Source organism: Amia ocellicauda, unplaced genomic scaffold, assembly GCF_036373705.1.
Source record: "Amia ocellicauda isolate fAmiCal2 unplaced genomic scaffold, fAmiCal2.hap1 HAP1_SCAFFOLD_65, whole genome shotgun sequence".
Classification (NCBI taxonomy): domain Eukaryota; kingdom Metazoa; phylum Chordata; class Actinopteri; order Amiiformes; family Amiidae; genus Amia; species Amia ocellicauda.
In genome coordinates, this window is record NW_027102995.1 from 115,250 (window position 1) to 138,259 (window position 23,010).

At 43.3% G+C, this 23,010-nt stretch overlaps 19 non-coding genes across 19 annotated transcripts; all 19 read left to right on the forward strand.

Moving 5' to 3' along the window:
* The first annotated feature begins 772 nt into the window (after window positions 1–772).
* Window positions 773–891, forward strand: LOC136741166 (5S ribosomal RNA). Its single transcript, XR_010813913.1, has one exon. It is a non-coding gene; the product is annotated as a 5S ribosomal RNA (ribosomal RNA).
* Window positions 892–1,956: 1,065 nt separating this feature from the next.
* LOC136741172 (5S ribosomal RNA) lies at window positions 1,957–2,075 on the forward strand. The gene has a single exon (XR_010813919.1). It is a non-coding gene; the product is annotated as a 5S ribosomal RNA (ribosomal RNA).
* A 1,065-nt stretch (window positions 2,076–3,140) lies between these two features.
* On the forward strand, window positions 3,141–3,259 carry LOC136741073 (5S ribosomal RNA). The gene has a single exon (XR_010813827.1). It is a non-coding gene; the product is annotated as a 5S ribosomal RNA (ribosomal RNA).
* Window positions 3,260–4,325: 1,066 nt separating this feature from the next.
* Window positions 4,326–4,444, forward strand: LOC136741187 (5S ribosomal RNA). Its single transcript, XR_010813933.1, has one exon. It is a non-coding gene; the product is annotated as a 5S ribosomal RNA (ribosomal RNA).
* Window positions 4,445–5,499: 1,055 nt separating this feature from the next.
* Window positions 5,500–5,618, forward strand: LOC136741085 (5S ribosomal RNA). Its single transcript, XR_010813838.1, has one exon. It is a non-coding gene; the product is annotated as a 5S ribosomal RNA (ribosomal RNA).
* A 1,066-nt stretch (window positions 5,619–6,684) lies between these two features.
* LOC136741208 (5S ribosomal RNA) lies at window positions 6,685–6,803 on the forward strand. Its single transcript, XR_010813952.1, has one exon. It is a non-coding gene; the product is annotated as a 5S ribosomal RNA (ribosomal RNA).
* Window positions 6,804–7,858: 1,055 nt separating this feature from the next.
* LOC136741050 (5S ribosomal RNA) lies at window positions 7,859–7,977 on the forward strand. The gene has a single exon (XR_010813805.1). It is a non-coding gene; the product is annotated as a 5S ribosomal RNA (ribosomal RNA).
* Window positions 7,978–9,034: 1,057 nt separating this feature from the next.
* Window positions 9,035–9,153, forward strand: LOC136741188 (5S ribosomal RNA). Its single transcript, XR_010813934.1, has one exon. It is a non-coding gene; the product is annotated as a 5S ribosomal RNA (ribosomal RNA).
* Window positions 9,154–10,219: 1,066 nt separating this feature from the next.
* On the forward strand, window positions 10,220–10,338 carry LOC136741102 (5S ribosomal RNA). Its single transcript, XR_010813855.1, has one exon. It is a non-coding gene; the product is annotated as a 5S ribosomal RNA (ribosomal RNA).
* Window positions 10,339–11,394: 1,056 nt separating this feature from the next.
* On the forward strand, window positions 11,395–11,513 carry LOC136741193 (5S ribosomal RNA). The gene has a single exon (XR_010813938.1). It is a non-coding gene; the product is annotated as a 5S ribosomal RNA (ribosomal RNA).
* Window positions 11,514–12,579: 1,066 nt separating this feature from the next.
* LOC136741153 (5S ribosomal RNA) lies at window positions 12,580–12,698 on the forward strand. Its single transcript, XR_010813902.1, has one exon. It is a non-coding gene; the product is annotated as a 5S ribosomal RNA (ribosomal RNA).
* Window positions 12,699–13,752: 1,054 nt separating this feature from the next.
* On the forward strand, window positions 13,753–13,871 carry LOC136741068 (5S ribosomal RNA). The gene has a single exon (XR_010813822.1). It is a non-coding gene; the product is annotated as a 5S ribosomal RNA (ribosomal RNA).
* A 1,046-nt stretch (window positions 13,872–14,917) lies between these two features.
* LOC136741051 (5S ribosomal RNA) lies at window positions 14,918–15,036 on the forward strand. The gene has a single exon (XR_010813806.1). It is a non-coding gene; the product is annotated as a 5S ribosomal RNA (ribosomal RNA).
* Window positions 15,037–16,093: 1,057 nt separating this feature from the next.
* Window positions 16,094–16,212, forward strand: LOC136741189 (5S ribosomal RNA). The gene has a single exon (XR_010813935.1). It is a non-coding gene; the product is annotated as a 5S ribosomal RNA (ribosomal RNA).
* Window positions 16,213–17,268: 1,056 nt separating this feature from the next.
* LOC136741195 (5S ribosomal RNA) lies at window positions 17,269–17,387 on the forward strand. Its single transcript, XR_010813940.1, has one exon. It is a non-coding gene; the product is annotated as a 5S ribosomal RNA (ribosomal RNA).
* A 1,066-nt stretch (window positions 17,388–18,453) lies between these two features.
* On the forward strand, window positions 18,454–18,572 carry LOC136741214 (5S ribosomal RNA). Its single transcript, XR_010813958.1, has one exon. It is a non-coding gene; the product is annotated as a 5S ribosomal RNA (ribosomal RNA).
* A 1,054-nt stretch (window positions 18,573–19,626) lies between these two features.
* On the forward strand, window positions 19,627–19,745 carry LOC136741069 (5S ribosomal RNA). The gene has a single exon (XR_010813823.1). It is a non-coding gene; the product is annotated as a 5S ribosomal RNA (ribosomal RNA).
* Window positions 19,746–20,786: 1,041 nt separating this feature from the next.
* Window positions 20,787–20,905, forward strand: LOC136741060 (5S ribosomal RNA). Its single transcript, XR_010813815.1, has one exon. It is a non-coding gene; the product is annotated as a 5S ribosomal RNA (ribosomal RNA).
* Window positions 20,906–21,971: 1,066 nt separating this feature from the next.
* LOC136741064 (5S ribosomal RNA) lies at window positions 21,972–22,090 on the forward strand. Its single transcript, XR_010813818.1, has one exon. It is a non-coding gene; the product is annotated as a 5S ribosomal RNA (ribosomal RNA).
* Window positions 22,091–23,010: the final 920 nt, after the last annotated feature.

A 23,010-nucleotide genomic window follows, 5' to 3' on the forward strand; every position in this document is an offset into this window, starting at 1 on the left:
GCATCATTCAACACACACGGTTCCATTCCCATTCATGCAAAGCACGAAAGTGTAAAACTTGGGAACGTACTTGAGAGTAATGATAACATTCAATCTCATTCAAGGCACGGATGTGAATGCAACGGGATGAAATTACTGAAATGATGCCTGCCCTCGAACTGTGATGATGGACTACCCGACTCGCCAATAATATTGGGTTCTGGTGTATTGAAATACAGGAGCTGCTGGATTTGTGTGTTTTCTTACCCCCTCACCATAGTTTGTCAAATGTTTAAACAACTGAACTTATATTCAAGGTTTGTTTCTCTTCATATGTTTTACTGGTTTACATTTGTCTCAGCAACCTGTTGAATGATTCTTCTGCTTTCAAAACAAAATGACAACAGGATGAATGCACACACTTGAAAATACAATACATGCAATGTTATGCATCATAGTGATGCAACCTCCTTTCAGTTTCATACTGCATGTCAATTGAAATCCTTACTGAAATGCACACCTTCTCAAGATTGCGCTTGACTGGCGTGTCAGGCACTCAATTACAGCTGTATTATCAAGACAATGTGTTCGTTTTGTAATATATAGTTCCGGTCTGGTGTGGCACCCCAGCTAACGCACAACGTTGCCACAACGTTTCGTGTTAGCAGGGACTGTCTGCGGCGCGCTGGTGTGTCCCGGACTTTAGAGTAGAGAGACAGTTCAACTGCAAGTATGAGCGGCAGAAACGGATATTGCCTTCCCTTTAAGTAGAGCGTCAGGGACAGCCTCCCTGGCTTACGGCCATACTAGCCTGAATACGCCTGATCTCGTCCGATCTCGGAAGCTAAGCAGGCTCGGGCCTGGTCAGTACTTGGATGTGAGACCGCCTGGGAATACCAGGTGCTGTAAGCTTTTGCATCTTTTACACACCAGAGGGCGACAAATCACGAGTTTTAACTTTGGATACACGCAATTTCATCATTATTTCAGATTTGACTTCCCCAAATACACAGGCATACAATAGATCTTGTTCTCCAACGTAAACGGTCCCTAGTAACTAGGGTACATTCGTAAATAAATTGAGCATCATGGCTAGAAGTGACTAAATGTTGCCTAATCTTTCTCATCGAGAAATGACACAATTACAGCAACAAAAAAGGAACTCCACCGGACAAAGTTCAGTGCTCACAAGGAGCATCATTCAACACACACGGTTCCATTCCCATTCATGCAAAGCACGAAAGTGTAAAACTTGGGAACGTACTTGAGAGTAATGATAACATTCAATCTCATTCAAGGCACGGATGTGAATGCAACGGGATGAAATTACTGAAATGATGCCTGCCCTCGAACTGTGATGATGGACTACCCGACTCGCCAATAATATTGGGTTCTGGTGTATTGAAATACAGGAGCTGCTGGATTTGTGTGTTTTCTTACCCCCTCACCATAGTTTGTCAAATGTTTAAACAACTGAACTTATATTCAAGGTTTGTTTCTCTTCATATGTTTTACTGGTTTACATTTGTCTCAGCAACCTGTTGAATGATTCTTCTGCTTTCAAAACAAAATGACAACAGGATGAATGCACACACTTGAAAATACAATACATGCAATGTTATGCATCATAGTGATGCAACCTCCTTTCAGTTTCATACTGCATGTCAATTGAAATCCTTACTGAAATGCACACCTTCTCAAGATTGCGCTTGACTGGCGTGTCAGGCACTCAATTACAGCTGTTTTATCAAGCCAATGTGTTCGTTTTGTAAAATATAGTTCCGGTCTGGTGTGGCACCCCAGCTAACGCACAACGTTGCCACAACGTTGCCACAACGTGGCGTGTTAGCAGGGACTGTCTGCGGCGCGCTGGTGTGTCCCGGGCTTTAGAGTAGAGAGACAGTTCAACTGTAAGTATGAACGGCAGAAACGGATATTGCCTTCCCTTTAAGTAGAGCGTCAGGGACAGCCTCACTGGCTTGCGGCCATACTAGCCTGAATACGCCCGATCTCGTCCGATCTCGGAAGCTAAGCAGGCTCGGGCCTGGTCAGTACTTGGGTTGGAGACCGCCTGGGAATACCAGGTGCTGTAAGCTTCTGCACCTTTTAATAAACCAGAGGGCGACAAATCACGAGTTTTAACTTTGGATACACACAATTTCATAATTATTTCAGATTTTACTTCCCCAAATACACAGGCATACAATAGATCTTGTTCTCCAACGTAAACGGTCCCTAGTAACTAGGGTACATTCGTCAATAAATTGAGCATCATGGCTAGAAGTGACTAAATGTTGCCTAATCTTTCTCATCAAGAAATGACACAATTACAGCAACAAAAAAGGAACTCCACCGCACAAATTTCAGTGCTCACAAGGAGCATCATTCAACACACACGGTTCCATTCCCATTCATGCAAACCACGAAAGTGTAAAACTTGGGAACGTACTTGTGAGTAAAGATAACATTCAATCTCATTCAAGGCACGCATGTGAATGCAACGGGATGAAATTACTGAAATGATGCCTGCCCTCGAACTGTGATGATGGACTACCCGACTCGCCAATAATATTGGGTTCTGGTGTATTGAAATACAGGAGCTGCTGGATTTGTGTGTTTTCTTACCCCTCACCATAGTTTGTCAAATGTTTAAACAACTGAACTTATATTCAAGGTTTGTTTCTCTTCATATGTTTTACTGGTTTACATTTGTCTCAGCATCCTGTTGAATGATTCTTGTGCTTTCAAAACAAAATGACAACAGGATGAATGCACACACTTGAAAATACAATACATGCAATGTTATGCATCATAGTGATGCAACCTCCTTTCAGTTTCATACTGCATGTCAATTGAAATCCTTACTGAAATGCACACCTTCTCAAGATTGCGCTTGACTGGCATGTCAGGCACTCAATTACAGCTGTATTATCAAGACAATGTGTTCGTTTTGTAAAATATAGTTCCGGTCTGGTGTGGCACCCCAGCTAACGCACAACGTTGCCACAATGTTGCCACAACGTGGCGTGTTAGCAGGGACTGTCTGCGGCGCGCTGGTGTGTCCCGGGCTTTAGAGTAGAGAGACAGTTCAACTGTAAGTATGAACGGCAGAAACGGATATTGCCTTCCCTTTAAGTAGAGCGTCAGGGACAGCATTCCTGGCTTACGGCCATACTAGTCTGAATACGCCCGATCTCGTCCGATCTCGGAAGCTAAGCAGGCTCGGGCCTGGTCAGTACTTGCATGGGAGACCGCCTGGGAATACCAGGTGCTGTAAGCTTTTGCATCTTTTACACACCAGAGGGCGACAAATCACGAGTTTTAACTTTGGATACACGCAATTTCATCATTATTTCAGATTTGACTTCCCCAAATACACAGGCATACAATAGATCTTGTTCTCCAACGTAAACGGTCCCTAGTAACTAGGGTACATTCGTAAATAAATTGAGCATCATGGCTAGAAGTGACTAAATGTTGCCTAATCTTTCTCATCGAGAAATGACACAATTACAGCAACACAAAAAGGAACTCCACCGGACAAAGTTCAGTGCTCACAAGGAGCCTCATTCAACACACACGGTTCCATTCCCATTCATGCAAAGCACGAAAGTGTAAAACTTGGGAACATACTTGAGAGCAAAGATCACATTCAATCTCATTCAAGGCACGGATGTGAATGCAACGGGATGAAATTACTGAAATGATGCCTGCCCTCGAACTGTGATGATGGACTACCCGACTCGCCAATAATATTGGGTTCTGGTGTATTGAAATACAGGAGCTGCTGGATTTGTGTGTTTTCTTACCCCCTCACCATAGTTTGTCAAATGTTTAAACAACTGAACTTATATTCAAGGTTTGTTTCTCTTCATATGTTTTACTGGTTTACATTTGTCTCAGCAACCTGTTGAATGATTCTTCTGCTTTCAAAACAAAATGACAACAGGATGAATGCACACACTTGAAAATACAATACATGCAATGTTATGCATCATAGTGATGCAACCTCCTTTCAGTTTCATACTGCATGTCAATTGAAATCCTTACTGAAATGCACACCTTCTCAAGATTGCGCTTGACTGGCGTGTCAGGCACTCAATTACAGCTGTTTTATCAAGACAATGTGTTCGTTTTGTAATATATAGTTCCGGTCTGGTGTGGCACCCCAGCTAACGCACAACGTTGCCACAATGTTGCCACAACGTGGCGTGTTAGCAGGGACTGTCTGCGGCGCGCTGGTGTGTCCCGGGCTTTAGAGTAGAGAGACAGTTCAACTGTAAGTATGAACGGCAGAAACGGATATTGCCTTCCCTTTAAGTAGAGCGTCAGGGACAGCCTCCCTGGCTTACAGCCATACTAGCCTGAATACGCCCGATCTCGTCCGATCTCGGAAGCCAAGCAGGCTCGGGCCTGGTCAGTACTTGGATGGTAGACCGCCTGGAAATACCAGGTGCTGTAAGCTTTTGCACCTTTTACACACCAGAGGGCGACAAATCACGAGTTTTAACTTTTGATACACACAATTTCATCATTATTTCAGATTTGACTTCCCCAAATACACAGGCATACAATAGATCTTGTTCTCCAACGTAAACGGTCCCTAGTAACTAGGGTACATTCGTAAATAAATTGAGCATCATGGCTAGAAGTGACTAAATGTTGCCTAATCTTTCTCATCGAGAAATGACACAATTACAGCAACACAAAAAGGAACTCCACCGGACAAAGTTCAGTGCTCACAAGGAGCCTCATTCAACACACACGGTTCCATTCCCATTCATGCAAAGCACGAAAGTGTAAAACTTGGGAACATACTTGAGAGCAAAGATCACATTCAATCTCATTCAAGGCACGGATGTGAATGCAACGGGATGAAATTACTGAAATAATGCCTGCCCTCGAACTGTGATGATGGACTACCCGACTCGCCAATAATATTGGGTTCCGGTGTATTGAACTACAGGAGCTGCTGGATTTGTGTGTTTTCTTACCCCCTCACCATAGTTTGTCAAATGTTTAAACAACTGAACTTATATTCAAGGTTTGTTTCTCTTCATATGTTTTACTGGTTTACATTTGTCTCAGCAACCTGTTGAATGATTCTTGTGCTTTCAAAACAAAATGACAACAGGATGAATGCACACACTTGAAAATACAATACATGCAATGTTATGCATCATAGTGATGCAACCTCCTTTCAGTTTCATACTGCATGTCAATTGAAATCCTTACTGAAATGCACACCATCTCAAGATTGCGCTTGACTGGCAAGTCAGGCACTCAATTACAGCTGTTTTATCAAGACAATGTGTTCGTTTTGTAAAATATAGTTCCGGTCTGGTGTGGCACCCCAGCTAACCCACAACGTTGCCACAACATGGCGTGTTAGCAGGGACTGTCTGCGGCGCGCTGCTGTGTCCCGGGCTTTAGAGTAGAGAGACAGTTCAACTGTAAGTATGAACGGCAGAAACGGATATTGCCTTCCCTTTAAGTAGAGCATCAGGGACAGCCTCCCTGGCTTACGGCCATACTAGCCTGAATACGCCCGATCTCGTCCGATCTCGGAAGCCAAGCAGGCTCGGGCCTGGTCGGTACTTGGATGGGAGACCGCCTGGGAATACCAGGTGCTGTAAGCTTTTGCACCTTTTACACACCAGAGGGCGACAAATCACGAGTTTTAACTTTTGATACACACAATTTCATCATTATTTCAGATTTGACTTCCCCAAATACACAGGCATACAATAGATCTTGTTCTCCAACGTAAACGGTCCCTAGTAACTAGGGTACATTCGTAAATAAATTGAGCATCATGGCTAGAAGTGACTAAATGTTGCCTAATCTTTCTCATCAAGAAATGACACAATTACAGCAACACAAAAAGGAACTCCACCGGACAAAGTTCAGTGCTCACAAGGAGCCTCATTCAACACACACGGTTCCATTCCCATTCATGCAAAGCACTAAAGTGTAAAACTTGGGAACATACTTGAGAGCAAAGATCACATTCAATCTCATTCAAGGCACGGATGTGAATGCAACGGGATGAAATTACTGAAATGATGCCTGCCCTCGAACTGTGATGATGGACTACCCGACTCACCAATAATATTGGATTCTGGTGTATTGAAGTACAGGAGCTGCTGGATTTGTGTGTTTTCTTACCCCCTCACCATAGTTTGTCAAATGTTTAAACAACTGAACTTATATTCAAGGTTTGTTTCTCTTCATATGTTTTACTGGTTTACATTTGTCTCAGCAACCTGTTGAATGATTCTTCTGCTTTCAAAACAAAATGACAACAGGATGAATGCACACACTTGAAAATACAATACATGCAATGTTATGCATCATAGTGATGCAACCTCCTTTCAGTTTCATACTGCATGTCAATTGAAATCCTTACTGAAATGTACACCTTCTCAAGATTGCGCTTGACTGGCGTGTCAGGCACTCAATTACAGCTGTTTTATCAAGACAATGTGTTCGTTTTGTAAAATATAGTTCCGGTCTGGTGTGGCACCCCAGCTAACGCACAACGTTGCCACAACGTTGCCACAACGTGGCGTGTTAGCAGGGACTGTCTGCGGCGCGCTGGTGTGTCCCGGGCTTTAGAGTAGAGAGACAGTTCAACTGTAAGTATGATCGGCAGAAACGGATATTGCCTTCCCTTTAAGTAGAGCGTCAAGGACAGCCTCCCTGGCTTACGGCCATACTAGCCTGAATACGCCCGATCTCGACCGATCTCGGAAGCCAGGCAGGCTCGGGCCTGGTCAGTACTTGGATGGGAGACCGCCTGGGAATACCAGGTGCTGTAAGCTTTTGCACCTTTTACACACCAGAGGGCGACAAATCACGAGTTTTAACTTTGGATACACACAATTTCATCATTATTTCAGATTTTACTTCCCCAAATACACAGGCATACAATAGATCTTGTTCTCCAACGTAAACGGTCCCTAGTAACTAGGGTACATTCGTAAATTAATTGAGCATCATGGCTAGAAGTGACTCAATGTTGCCTAATCTTTCTCATCAAGAAATGACACAATTACAGCAACACAAAAAGGAACTCCACCGCACAAAGTTCAGTGCTCACAAGGAGACTCATTCAACACACACGGTTCCATTCCCATTCATGCAAAGCACGAAAGTGTAAAACTTGGGAACATACTTGAGAGCAAAGATCACATTCAATCTCATTCAAGGCACGGATGTGAATGCAACGGGATGAAATTACTGAAATGATGCCTGCCCTCGAACTGTGATGATGGACTACCCGACTCGCCAATAATATTGGGTTCTGGTGTATTGAAATACAGGAGCTGCTGGATTTGTGTGTTTTCTTACCCCCTCACCATAGTTTGTCAAATGTTTAAACAACTGAACTTATATTCAAGGTTTGTTTCTCTTCATATGTTTTACTGGTTTACATTTGTCTCAGAAACCTGTTGAATGATTCTTCTGCTTTCAAAACAAAATGACAACAGGATGAATGCACACACTTGAAAATACAATACATGCAATGTTATGCATCATAGTGATGCAACCTCCTTTCAGTTTCATACTGCATGTCAATTGAAATCCTTACTGAAATGCACACCTTCTCAAGATTGCGCTTGACTGGCGTGTCAGGCTCTCGATTACAGCTGTTTTATCAAGACAATGTGTTCGTTTTGTAAAATATAGTTCCGGTCTGGTGTGGCACCCCAGCTAACGCACAACGTTGCCACAACGTGGCGTGTTAGCAGGGACTGTCTGCGGCGCGCTGGTGTGTCCCGGGCTTTAGAGTAGAGAGACAGTTCAACTGTAAGTATGAACGGCAGAAACGGATATTGCCTTCCCTTTAAGTAGAGCGTCAGGAACAGCCTCCCTGGCTTATGGCCATACTAGCCTGAATACGCCCGATCTCGTCCGATCTCGGAAGCCAAGCAGGCTCGGGCCTGGTCAGTACTTGGATGGGAGACCGCCTGGGAATACCAGGTGCTGTAAGCTTTTGCACACCAGAGGGCGACAAATCACGAGTTTTAACTTTGGATACACGCAATTTCATCATTATTTCAGATTTGACTTCCCCAAATACACAGGCATACAATAGATCTTGTTCTCCAACGTAAACGGTCCCTAGTAACTAGGGTACATTCGTAAATAAATTGAGCATCATGGCTAGAAGTGACTAAATGTTGCCTAATCTTTCTCATCGAGAAATGACACAATTACAGCAACACAAAAAGGAACTCCACCGGACAAAGTTCAGTGCTCACAAGGAGCCTCATTCAACACACACGGTTCCATTCCCATTCATGCAAAGCACGAAAGTGTAAAACTTGGGAACATACTTGAGAGCAAAGATCACATTCAATCTCATTCAAGGCACGGATGTGAATGCAACGGGATGAAATTACTGAAATGATGCCTGCCCTCGAACTGTGATGATGGACTACCCGACTCGCCAATAATATTGGGTTCTGGTGTATTGAAATACAGGAGCTGCTGGATTTGTGTGTTTTCTTACCCCCTCACCATAGTTTGTCAAATGTTTAAACAACTGAACTTATATTCAAGGTTTGTTTCTCTTCATATGTTTTACTGGTTTACATTTGTCTCAGCAACCTGTTGAATGATTCTTCTGCTTTCAAAACAAAATGACAACAGGATGAATGCACACACTTGAAAATACAATACATGCAATGTTATGCATCATAGTGATGCAACCTCCTTTCAGTTTCATACTGCATGTCAATTGAAATCCTTACTGAAATGCACACCTTCTCAAGATTGCGCTTGACTGGCGTGTCAGGCACTCAATTACAGCTGTTTTATCAAGACAATGTGTTCGTTTTGTAAAATATAGTTCCGGTCTGGTGTGGCACCCCAGCTAACGCACAACGTTGCCACAATGTTGCCACAACGTGGCGTGTTAGCAGAGACTGTCTGCGGCGCGCTGGTGTGTCCCGGGCTTTAGAGTAGAGAGACAGTTCAACTGTAAGTATGAACGGCAGAAACGGATATTGCCTTCCCTTTAAGTAGAGCGTCAGGGACAGCCTCCCTCGCTTACAGCCATACTAGCCTGAATACGCCCGATCTCGTCCGATCTCGGAAGCCAAGCAGGCTCGGGCCTGGTCAGTACTTGGATGGTAGACCGCCTGGAAATACCAGGTGCTGTAAGCTTTTGCACCTTTTACACACCAGAGGGCGACAAATCACGAGTCTTAACTTTTGATACACACAATTTCATCATTATTTCAGATTTGACTTCCCCAAATACACAGGCATACAATAGATCTTGTTCTCCAACGTAAACGGTCCCTAGTAACTAGGGTACATTCGTAAATAAATTGAGCATCATGGCTAGAAGTGACTAAATGTTGCCTAATCTTTCTCATCGAGAAATGACACAATTACAGCAACACAAAAAGGAACTCCACCGGACAAAGTTCAGTGCTCACAAGGAGCCTCATTCAACACACACGGTTCCATTCCCATTCATGCAAAGCACAAAAGTGTAAAACTTGGGAACATACTTGAGAGCAAAGATCACATTCAATCTCATTCAAGGCACGGATGTGAATGCAACGGGATGAAATTACTGAAATGATGCCTGCCCTCGAACTGTGATGATGGACTACCCGACTCGCCAATAATATTGGGTTCCGGTGTATTGAAATACAGGAGCTGCTGGATTTGTGTGTTTTCTTACCCCCTCACCATAGTTTGTCAATTGTTTAAACAACTGAACTTATATTCAAGGTTTGTTTCTCTTCATATGTTTTACTGGTTTACATTTGTCTCAGCAACCTGTTGAATGATTCTTGTGCTTTCATAACAAAATGACAACAGGATGAATGCACACACTTGAAAATACAATACATGCAATGTTATGCATCATAGTGATGCAACCTCCTTTCAGTTTCATACTGCATGTCAATTGAAATCCTTACTGAAATGCACACCATCTCAAGATTGCGCTTGACTGGCAAGTCAGGCACTCAATTACAGCTGTTTTATCAAGACAATGTGTTCGTTTTGTAAAATATAGTTCCGGTCTGGTGTGGCACCCCAGCTAACGCACAATGTTGCCACAACGTTGCCACAACGTGGCGTGTTAGCAGGGACTGTCTGCAGCGCGCTGGTGTGTCCCGGGCTTTAGAGTAGAGAGACAGTTCAACTGTAAGTATGAACGGCAGAAACGGATATTGCCTTCCCTTTAAGTAGAGCGTCAGGGACAGCCTCCCTGGCTTACGGCCATACTAGCCTGAATACGCCCGATCTCGTCCGATCTCGGAAGCCAAGCAGGCTCGGGTCTGGTCAGTACTTGGATGGGAGACCGCCTGGGAATACCAGGTGCTGTAAGCTTCTGCACCTTTTTCACACCAGAGGGCGACAAATCACGAGTTTTAACTTTGGATACACACAATTTCATCATTATTTCAGATTTTACTTCCCCAAATACACAGGCATACAATAGATCTTGTTCTCCAACGTAAACGGTCCCTAGTAACTAGGGTACATTCGTAAATAAATTGAGCATCATGGCTAGAAGTGACTAAATGTTGCCTAATCTTTCTCATCGAGTAATGACACAATTACAGCAACACAAAAAGGAACTCCACCGGACAAAGTTCAGTGCTCACAAGGAGCCTCATTCAACACACACGGTTCCATTCCCATTCATGCAAAGCACGAAAGTGTAAAACTTGGGAACATACTTGAGAGCAAAGATCACATTCAATCTCATTCAAGGCACGGATGTGAATGCAACGGGATGAAATTACTGAAATGATGCCTGCCCTCGAGCTGTGATGATGGACTACCCGACTCGCCAATAATATTGGGTTCTGGTGTATTGAAATACAGGAGCTGCTGGATTTGTGTGTTTTATTACCCCCTCACCATAGTTTGTCAAATGTTTAAACAACTGAACTTATATTCAAGGTTTGTTTCTCTTCATATGTTTTACTGGTTTACATTTGTCTCAGCAACCTGTTGAATGATTCTTCTGCTTTCAAAACAAAATGACAACAGGATGAATGCACACACTTGAAAATACAATACATGCAATGTTATGCATCATAGTGATGCAACCTCCTTTCAGTTTCATACTGCATGTCAATTGAAATCCTTACTGAAATGCACACCTTCTCAAGATTGCGCTTGACTGGCGTGTCAGGCACTCAATTACAGCTGTTTTATCAAGACAATGTGTTTTTTTTTGTAAAATATAGTTCCGGTCTGGTGTGGCACCCCAGCTAACGCACAACGTTGCCACAACATGGCGTGTTAGCAGGGACTGTCTGCGGCGCGCTGCTGTGTCCCGGGCTTTAGAGTAGAGAGACAGTTCAACTGTAAGTATGAACGGCAGAAACGGATATTGCCTTCCCTTTAAGTAGAGCATCAGGGACAGCCTCCCTGGCTTACGGCCATACTAGCCTGAATACGCCCGATCTCGTCCGATCTCGGAAACCAAGCAGGCTCGGGCCTGGTCGGTACTTGGATGGGGGACCGCCTGGGAATACCAGGTGCTGTAAGCTTTTGCACCTTTTACACACCAGAGGGCGACAAATCACGAGTTTTAACTTTGGATACACACAATTTCATCATTATTTCAGATTTTACTTCCCCAAATACACAGGCATACAATAGATCTTGTTCTCCAACGTAAACGGTCCCTAGTAACTAGGGTACATTCGTAAATAAATTGAGCATCATGGCTAGAAGTGACTAAATGTTGCCTAATCTTTCTCATCAAGAAATGACACAATTACAGCAACACAAAAAGGAACTCCACCGGACAAAGTTCAGTGCTCACAAGGAGCCTCATTCAACACACACGGTTCCATTCCCATTCATGCAAAGCACGAAAGTGTAAAACTTGGGAACATACTTGAGAGCAAAGATCACATTCAATCTCATTCAAGGCACGGATGTGAATGCAACGGGATGAAATTACTGAAATGATGCCTGCCCTCGAACTGTGATGATGGACTACCCGACTCACCAATAATATTGGCTTCTGGTGTATTGAAGTACAGGAGCTGCTGGATTTGTGTGTTTTCTTACCCCCTCACCATAGTTTGTCAAATGTTTAAACAACTGAACTTATATTCAAGGTTTGTTTCTCTTCATATGTTTTACTGGTTTACATTTGTCTCAGCAACCTGTTGAATGATTCTTCTGCTTTCAAAACAAAATGACAACAGGATGAATGCACACACTTGAAAATACAATACATGCAATGTTATGCATCATAGTGATGCAACCTCCTTTCAGTTTCATACTGCATGTCAATTGAAATCCTTACTGAAATGTACACCTTCTCAAGATTGCGCTTGACTGGCGTGTCAGGCACTCAATTACAGCTGTTTTATCAAGACAATGTGTTCGTTTTGTAAAATATAGTTCCGGTCTGGTGTGGCACCCCAGCTAACGCACAACGTTGCCACAACGTTGCCACAACGTGGCGTGTTAGCAGGGACTGTCTTTTCTTCGCCGGTGTGTCCCGGACTTTAGAGTAGAGAGACAGTTCAACTGCAAGTATGAGCGGCAGAAACGGATATTGCCTTCCCTTTAAGTAGTGCGTCAGGGACAGCCTCTCTGGCTTACGGCCATACTAGCCTGAATACGCCCGATCTCGTCCGATCTCAGAAGCTAAGCAGGCTCTGGCCTGGTTAGTACTTGGATGGGAGACTGCCTGGGAATACCAGGTGCTGTAAGCTTTTGCATCTTTTACACACCAGAGGGCGACAAATCACGAGTTTTAACTTTGGATACACGCAATTTCATCATTATTTCAGATTTTACTTCCCCAAATACACAGGCATACAATAGATCTTGTTCTCCAACGTAAACGGTCCCTAGTAACTAGCGTACATTCGTAAATAAATTGAGCATCATGGCTAGAAGTGACTAAATGTTGCCTAATCTTTCTCATCAAGAAATGACACAATTACAGCAACACAAAAAGGAACTCCACTGGACAAAGTTCAGTGCTCACAAGGAGCTTCATTCAACACACACGGTTCCATTCCCATTCATGCAAAGCATGAAAGTGTAAAACTTGGAAATATACTTGAGAGTAAAGATCACATTCAATCTCATTCAAGGCACGGATGTGAATGCAACGGGATGAAATTACTGAAATGATGCCTGCCCTCGAACTGTGATGATGGACTGCCCGACTCGCCAATAATATTGGGTTTTGGTGTATTGAAATACAGGAGCTGCTGGATTTGTGTGTTTTCTTACCCCCTCACCATAGTTTGTCAAATGTTTAAACAACTGAACTTATATTCAAGGTTTGTTTCTCTTCATATGTTTTACTGGTTAAATTTGTCTCAGCAACCTGTTGAATGATTCTTCTGCTTTCAAATTAAAATGACAACAGGATGAATGCACACACATGAAAATACAATACATGCAATGTTATGCATCATAGTGATGCAACCTCCTTTCAGTTTCATACTGCATGTCAATTGAAATCCTTACTGAAATGCACACCTTCTCAAGATTGCGCTTGACTGGCGTGTCAGGCACTCAATTACAGCTGTTTTATCAAGACAATGTGTTCGTTTTGTAAAATATAGTTCCGGTCTGGTGTGGCACCCCAGCTAACGCACAACGTTGCCACAACGTTTCGTGTTAGCAGGGACTGTCTACGGCGCGCTGGTGTGTCCCGGACTTTAGAGTAGAGAGACAGTTCAACTGCAAGTATGAGCGGCAGAAACGGATATTGCCTTCCCTTTAAGTAGAGCGTCAGGGACAGCCTCCCTGGCTTACGGCCATACTAGCCTGAATACGCCCGGTCTCGTCCGATCTCGGAAGCTAAGCAGGCTCGGGCCTGGTCAGTACTTGAATGGGAGACCGCCTGGGAATACCAGGTGCTGTAAGCTTTTGCACACCAGAGGGCGACAAATCACGAGTTTTAACTTTGGATACACACAATTTCATCATTATTTCAGATTTTACTTCCCCAAATACACAGGCATACAATAGATCTTGTTCTCCAACGTAAACGGTCCCTAGTAACTAGGGTACATTCGTAAATTAATTGAGCATCATGGCTAGAAGTGACTCAATGTTGCCTAATCTTTCTCATCAAGAAATGACACAATTACAGCAACACAAAAAGGAACTCCACCGCACAAAGTTCAGTGCTCACAAGGAGACTCATTCAACACACACGGTTCCATTCCCATTCATGCAAAGCACGAAAGTGTAAAACTTGGGAACATACTTGAGAGCAAAGATCACATTCAATCTCATTCAAGGCACGGATGTGAATGCAACGGGATGAAATTACTGAAATGATGCCTGCCCTCGAACTGTGATGATGGACTACCCGACTCGCCAATAATATTGGGTTCTGGTGTATTGAAATACAGGAGCTGCTGGATTTGTGTGTTTTCTTACCCCCTCACCATAGTTTGTCAAATGTTTAAACAACTGAACTTATATTCAAGGTTTGTTTCTCTTCATATGTTTTACTGGTTTACATTTGTCTCAGAAACCTGTTGAATGATTCTTCTGCTTTCAAAACAAAATGACAACAGGATGAATGCACACACTTGAAAATACAATACATGCAATGTTATGCATCATAGTGATGCAACCTCCTTTCAGTTTCATACTGCATGTCAATTGAAATCCTTACTGAAATGCACACCTTCTCAAGATTGCGCTTGACTGGCGTGTCAGGCTCTCGATTACAGCTGTTTTATCAAGACAATGTGTTCGTTTTGTAAAATATAGTTCCGGTCTGGTGTGGCACCCCAGCTAACGCACAACGTTGCCACAACGTGGCGTGTTAGCAGGGACTGTCTGCGGCGCGCTGGTGTGTCCCGGGCTTTAGAGTAGAGAGACAGTTCAACTGTAAGTATGAACGGCAGAAACGGATATTGCCTTCCCTTTAAGTAGAGCGTCAGGAACAGCCTCCCTGGCTTATGGCCATACTAGCCTGAATACGCCCGATCTCGTCCGATCTCGGAAGCCAAGCAGGCTCGGGCCTGGTCAGTACTTGGATGGGAGACCGCCTGGGAATACCAGGTGCTGTAAGCTTTTGCACACCAGAGGGCGACAAATCACGAGTTTTAACTTTGGATACACGCAATTTCATCATTATTTCAGATTTGACTTCCCCAAATACACAGGCATACAATAGATCTTGTTCTCCAACGTAAACGGTCCCTAGTAACTAGGGTACATTCGTAAATAAATTGAGCATCATGGCTAGAAGTGACTAAATGTTGCCTAATCTTTCTCATCGAGAAATGACACAATTACAGCAACACAAAAAGGAACTCCACCGGACAAAGTTCAGTGCTCACAAGGAGCCTCATTCAACACACACGGTTCCATTCCCATTCATGCAAAGCACGAAAGTGTAAAACTTGGGAACATACTTGAGAGCAAAGATCACATTCAATCTCATTCAAGGCACGGATGTGAATGCAACGGGATGAAATTACTGAAATGATGCCTGCCCTCGAACTGTGATGATGGACTACCCGACTCGCCAATAATATTGGGTTCTGGTGTATTGAAATACAGGAGCTGCTGGATTTGTGTGTTTTCTTACCCCCTCACCATAGTTTGTCAAATGTTTAAACAACTGAACTTATATTCAAGGTTTGTTTCTCTTCATATGTTTTACTGGTTTACATTTGTCTCAGCAACCTGTTGAATGATTCTTCTGCTTTCAAAACAAAATGACAACAGGATGAATGCACACACTTGAAAATACAATACATGCAATGTTATGCATCATAGTGATGCAACCTCCTTTCAGTTTCATACTGCATGTCAATTGAAATCCTTACTGAAATGCACACCTTCTCAAGATTGCGCTTGACTGGCGTGTCAGGCACTCAATTACAGCTGTTTTATCAAGACAATGTGTTCGTTTTGTAATATATAGTTCCGGTCTGGTGTGGCACCCCAGCTAACGCACAACGTTGCCACAATGTTGCCACAACGTGGCGTGTTAGCAGGGACTGTCTGCGGCGCGCTGGTGTGTCCCGGGCTTTAGAGTAGAGAGACAGTTCAACTGTAAGTATGAACGGCAGAAACGGATATTGCCTTCCCTTTAAGTAGAGCGTCAGGGACAGCCTCCCTCGCTTACAGCCATACTAGCCTGAATACGCCCGATCTCGTCCGATCTCGGAAGCCAAGCAGGCTCGGGCCTGGTCAGTACTTGGATGGTAGACCGCCTGGAAATACCAGGTGCTGTAAGCTTTTGCACCTTTTACACACCAGAGGGCGACAAATCACGAGTCTTAACTTTTGATACACACAATTTCATCATTATTTCAGATTTGACTTCCCCAAATACACAGGCATACAATAGATCTTGTTCTCCAACGTAAACGGTCCCTAGTAACTAGGGTACATTCGTAAATAAATTGAGCATCATGGCTAGAAGTGACTAAATGTTGCCTAATCTTTCTCATCGAGTAATGACACAATTACAGCAACACAAAAAGGAACTCCACCGGACAAAGTTCAGTGCTCACAAGGAGCCTCATTCAACACACACGGTTCCATTCCCATTCATGCAAAGCACGAAAGTGTAAAACTTGGGAACATACTTGAGAGCAAAGATCACATTCAATCTCATTCAAGGCACGGATGTGAATGCAACGGGATGAAATTACTGAAATGATGCCTGCCCTCGAGCTGTGATGATGGACTACCCGACTCGCCAATAATATTGGGTTCTGGTGTATTGAAATACAGGAGCTGCTGGATTTGTGTGTTTTATTACCCCCTCACCATAGTTTGTCAAATGTTTAAACAACTGAACTTATATTCAAGGTTTGTTTCTCTTCATATGTTTTACTGGTTTACATTTGTCTCAGCAACCTGTTGAATGATTCTTCTGCTTTCAAAACAAAATGACAACAGGATGAATGCACACACTTGAAAATACAATACATGCAATGTTATGCATCATAGTGATGCAACCTCCTTTCAGTTTCATACTGCATGTCAATTGAAATCCTTACTGAAATGCACACCTTCTCAAGATTGCGCTTGACTGGCGTGTCAGGCACTCAATTACAGCTGTTTTATCAAGACAATGTGTTTTTTTTTGTAAAATATAGTTCCGGTCTGGTGTGGCACCCCAGCTAACGCACAACGTTGCCACAACATGGCGTGTTAGCAGGGACTGTCTGCGGCGCGCTGCTGTGTCCCGGGCTTTAGAGTAGAGAGACAGTTCAACTGTAAGTATGAACGGCAGAAACGGATATTGCCTTCCCTTTAAGTAGAGCATCAGGGACAGCCTCCCTGGCTTACGGCCATACTAGCCTGAATACGCCCGATCTCGTCCGATCTCGGAAACCAAGCAGGCTCGGGCCTGGTCGGTACTTGGATGGGGGACCGCCTGGGAATACCAGGTGCTGTAAGCTTTTGCACCTTTTACACACCAGAGGGCGACAAATCACGAGTTTTAACTTTGGATACACACAATTTCATCATTATTTCAGATTTTACTTCCCCAAATACACAGGCATACAATAGATCTTGTTCTCCAACGTAAACGGTCCCTAGTAACTAGGGTACATTCGTAAATAAATTGAGCATCATGGCTAGAAGTGACTAAATGTTGCCTAATCTTTCTCATCAAGAAATGACACAATTACAGCAACACAAAAAGGAACTCCACCGGACAAAGTTCAGTGCTCACAAGGAGCCTCATTCAACACACACGGTTCCATTCCCATTCATGCAAAGCACGAAAGTGTAAAACTTGGGAACATACTTGAGAGCAAAGATCACATTCAATCTCATTCAAGGCACGGATGTGAATGCAACGGGATGAAATTACTGAAATGATGCCTGCCCTCGAACTGTGATGATGGACTACCCGACTCACCAATAATATTGGCTTCTGGTGTATTGAAGTACAGGAGCTGCTGGATTTGTGTGTTTTCTTACCCCCTCACCATAGTTTGTCAAATGTTTAAACAACTGAACTTATATTCAAGGTTTGTTTCTCTTCATATGTTTTACTGGTTTACATTTGTCTCAGCAACCTGTTGAATGATTCTTCTGCTTTCAAAACAAAATGACAACAGGATGAATGCACACACTTGAAAATACAATACATGCAATGTTATGCATCATAGTGATGCAACCTCCTTTCAGTTTCATACTGCATGTCAATTGAAATCCTTACTGAAATGTACACCTTCTCAAGATTGCGCTTGACTGGCGTGTCAGGCACTCAATTACAGCTGTTTTATCAAGACAATGTGTTCGTTTTGTAAAATATAGTTCCGGTCTGGTGTGGCACCCCAGCTAACGCACAACGTTGCCACAACGTTGCCACAACGTGGCGTGTTAGCAGGGACTGTCTTTTCTTCGCCGGTGTGTCCCGGACTTTAGAGTAGAGAGACAGTTCAACTGCAAGTATGAGCGGCAGAAACGGATATTGCCTTCCCTTTAAGTAGTGCGTCAGGGACAGCCTCTCTGGCTTACGGCCATACTAGCCTGAATACGCCCGATCTCGTCCGATCTCAGAAGCTAAGCAGGCTCTGGCCTGGTTAGTACTTGGATGGGAGACTGCCTGGGAATACCAGGTGCTGCAAGCTTTTGCATCTTTTACACACCAGAGGGCGACAAATCACGAGTTTTAACTTTGGATACACGCAATTTCATCATTATTTCAGATTTGACTTCCCCAAATACACAGGCATACAATAGATCTTGTTCTCCAACGTAAACGGTCCCTAGTAACTAGCGTACATTCGTAAATAAATTGAGCATCATGGCTAGAAGTGACTAAATGTTGCCTAATCTTTCTCATCAAGAAATGACACAATTACAGCAACACAAAAAGGAACTCCACTGGACAAAGTTCAGTGCTCACAAGGAGCTTCATTCAACACACACGGTTCCATTCCCATTCATGCAAAGCATGAAAGTGTAAAACTTGGAAATATACTTGAGAGTAAAGATCACATTCAATCTCATTCAAGGCACGGATGTGAATGCAACGGGATGAAATTACTGAAATGATGCCTGCCCTCGAACTGTGATGATGGACTGCCCGACTCGCCAATAATATTGGGTTTTGGTGTATTGAAATACAGGAGCTGCTGGATTTGTGTGTTTTCTTACCCCCTCACCATAGTTTGTCAAATGTTTAAACAACTGAACTTATATTCAAGGTTTGTTTCTCTTCATATGTTTTACTGGTTAAATTTGTCTCAGCAACCTGTTGAATGATTCTTCTGCTTTCAAATTAAAATGACAACAGGATGAATGCACACACATGAAAATACAATACATGCAATGTTATGCATCATAGTGATGCAACCTCCTTTCAGTTTCATACTGCATGTCAATTGAAATCCTTACTGAAATGCACACCTTCTCAAGATTGCGCTTGACTGGCGTGTCAGGCACTCAATTACAGCTGTTTTATCAAGACAATGTGTTCGTTTTGTAAAATATAGTTCCGGTCTGGTGTGGCACCCCAGCTAACGCACAACGTTGCCACAACGTTTCGTGTTAGCAGGGACTGTCTACGGCGCGCTGGTGTGTCCCGGACTTTAGAGTAGAGAGACAGTTCAACTGCAAGTATGAGCGGCAGAAACGGATATTGCCTTCCCTTTAAGTAGAGCGTCAGGGACAGCCTCCCTGGCTTACGGCCATACTAGCCTGAATACGCCCGGTCTCGTCCGATCTCGGAAGCTAAGCAGGCTCGGGCCTGGTCAGTACTTGAATGGGAGACCGCCTGGGAATACCAGGTGCTGTAAGCTTTTGCACACCAGAGGGCGACAAATCACGAGTTTTAACTTTGGATACACGCAATTTCATCATTATTTCAGATTTGACTTCCCCAAATACACAGGCATACAATAGATCTTGTTCTCCAACGTAAACGGTCTCTAGTAACTAGGGTACATTCGTAAATAAATTGAGCATCATGGCTAGAAGTGACTAAATGTTGCCTAATCTTTCTCATCGAGAAATGACACAATTACAGCAACACAAAAAGGAACTCCACCGGACAAAGTTCAGTGCTCACAAGGAGCCTCATTCAACACACACGGTTCCATTCCCATTCATGCAAAGCACGAAAGTGTAAAACTTGGGAACATACTTGAGAGCAAAGATCACATTCAATCTCATTCAAGGCACGGATGTGAATGCAACGGGATGAAATTACTGAAATGATGCCTGCCCTCGAACTGTGATGATGGACTACCCGACTCGCCAATAATATTGGCTTCTGGTGTATTGAAATACAGGAGCTGCTGGATTTGTGTCATTTCTTACCCCCTCACCATAGTTTGTCAAATGTTTAAACAACTGAACTTATATTCAAGGTTTGTTTCTCTTCATATGTTTTACTGGTTTACATTTGTCTCAGCAACCTGTTGAATGATTCTTCTGCTTTCAAAACAAAATGACAACAGGATGAATGCACACACTTGAAAATACAATACATGCAATGTTATGCATCATAGTGATGCAACCTCCTTTCAGTTTCATACTGCATGTCAATTGAAATCCTTACTGAAATGCACACCTTCTCAAGATTGCGCTTGAATGGCGTGTCAGGCACTCAATTACAGCTGTTTTATCAAGACAATGTGTTCGTTTTGTAATACATAGGTCTGGTGTGGCACCCCAGCTAACGCACAACGTTGCCACAACGTTTCGTGTTAGCAGGGACTGTCTGCGGCGTGCTGGTGTGTCCCGGACTTTAGAGTAGAGAGACAGTTCAACTGTAAGTATGAGCGGCAGAAACGGATATTGCCTTCCCTTTAAGTAGAGCGTCAGGGACAGCCTCCCTGGCTTACGGCCATACTAGCCTGAATACGCCCGATCTCGTCCGATCTCGGAAACTAAGCAGGCTCGGGCCTGGTCAGTACTTGGATGGGAGACCGCCTGGGAATACCAGGTGCTGTAAGCTTTTGCATCTTTTACACACCAGAGGGCGACAAATCACGAGTTTTAACTTTGGATACACGCAATTTCATCATTATTTCAGATTTGACTTCCCCAAATACACAGGCATACAATAGATCTTGTTCTCCAATGTAAACGGTCCCTAGTAACTAGGGTACATTCGTAAATAAATTGAGCATCATGGCTAGAAGTGACTAAATGTTGCCTAATCTTTCTCATCGAGAAATGACACAATTACAGCAACACAAAAAGGAACTCCACCGGACAAAGTTCAGTGCTCACAAGGAGCCTCATTCAACACACACGGTTCCATTCCCATTCATGCAAAGCACGAAAGTGTAAAACTTGGGAACATACTTGAGAGCAAAGATCACATTCAATCTCATTCAAGGCACGGATGTGAATGCAACGGGATGAAATTACTGAAATGATGCCTGCCCTCGAACTGTGATGATGGACTACCCGACTCGCCAATAATATTGGGTTCTGGTGTATTGAAATACAGGAGCTGCTGGATTTGTGTGTTTTCTTACCCCCTCACCATAGTTTGTCAAATGTTTAAACAACTGAACTTATATTCAAGGTTTGTTTCTCTTCATATGTTTTACTGGTTTACATTTGTCTCAGCAACCTGTTGAATGATTCTTCTGCTTTCAAAACAAAATGACAACAGGATGAATGCACACACTTGTAAAAACAATACATGCAATGTTATGCATCATAGTGATGCAACCTCCTTTCAGTTTCATACTGCATGTCAATTGAAATCCTTACTGAAATGCACACCTTCTCAAGATTGCGCTTGACTGGCGTGTCAGGCACTCAATTACAGCTGTTTTATCAAGACAATGTGTTCGTTTTGTAATATATAGTTCCGGTCTGGTGTGGCACCCCAGCTAACGCACAACGTTGCCACAATGTTGCCACAACGTGGCGTGTTAGCAGGGACTGTCTGCGGCGCGCTGGTGTGTCCCGGGCTTTAGAGTAGAGAGACAGTTCAACTGTAAGTATGAACGGCAGAAACGGATATTGCCTTCCCTTTAAGTAGAGCGTCAGGGACAGCATTCCTAGCTTACGGCCATACTAGCCTGAATACGCCCGATCTCGTCCGATCTCGGAAGCTAAGCAGGCTCGGGCCTGGTCAGTACTTGGATGGGAGACCGCCTGGGAATACCAGGTGCTGTAAGCTTTTGCATCTTTTACACACCAGAGGGCGACATATCACGAGTTTTAACTTTGGATACACGCAATTTCATCATTATTTCAGATTTGACTTCCCCAAATACACAGGCATACAATAGATCTTGTTCTCCAATGTAAACGGTCCCTAGTAACTAGGGTACATTCATAAATAAATTGAGCATCATGGCTAGAAGTGACTAAATGTTGCCTAATCTTTCTCATCGAGAAATGACAGAATTACAGCAACACAAAAAGGAACTCCACCGGACAAAGTTCAGTGCTCACAAGGAGCCTCATTCAACACACACGGTTCCATTCCCATTCATGCAAAGCACGAAAGTGTAAAACTTGGGAACATACTTGAGAGCAAAGATCACATTCAATCTCATTCAAGGCACGGATGTGAATGCAACAAGATGAAATTACTGAAATGATGCCTGCCCTCGAACTGTGATGATGGACTACCCGACTCGCCAATAATATTGGGTTCTGGTGTATTGAAATACAGGAGCTGCTGGATTTGTGTGTTTTCTTACCCCCTCACCATAGTTTGTCAAATGTTTAAACAACTGAACTTATATTCAAGGTTTGTTTCTCTTCATATGTTTTACTGGTTTACATTTGTCTCAGCAACCTGTTGAATGATTCTTCTGCTTTCAAAACAAAATGACAACAGGATGAATGCACACACTTGAAAATACAATACATGCAATGTTATGCATCATAGTGATGCAACCTCCTTTCAGTTTCATACTGCATGTCAATTTAAATCCTTACTGAAATGCACACCTTCTCAAGATTGCGCTTGACTGGCGTGTCAGGCACTCAATTACAGCTGTTTTATCAAGACAATGTGTTCGTTTTGTAATATATAGTTCCGGTCTGGTGTGGCACCCCAGCTAACGCACAACGTTGCCACAATGTTGC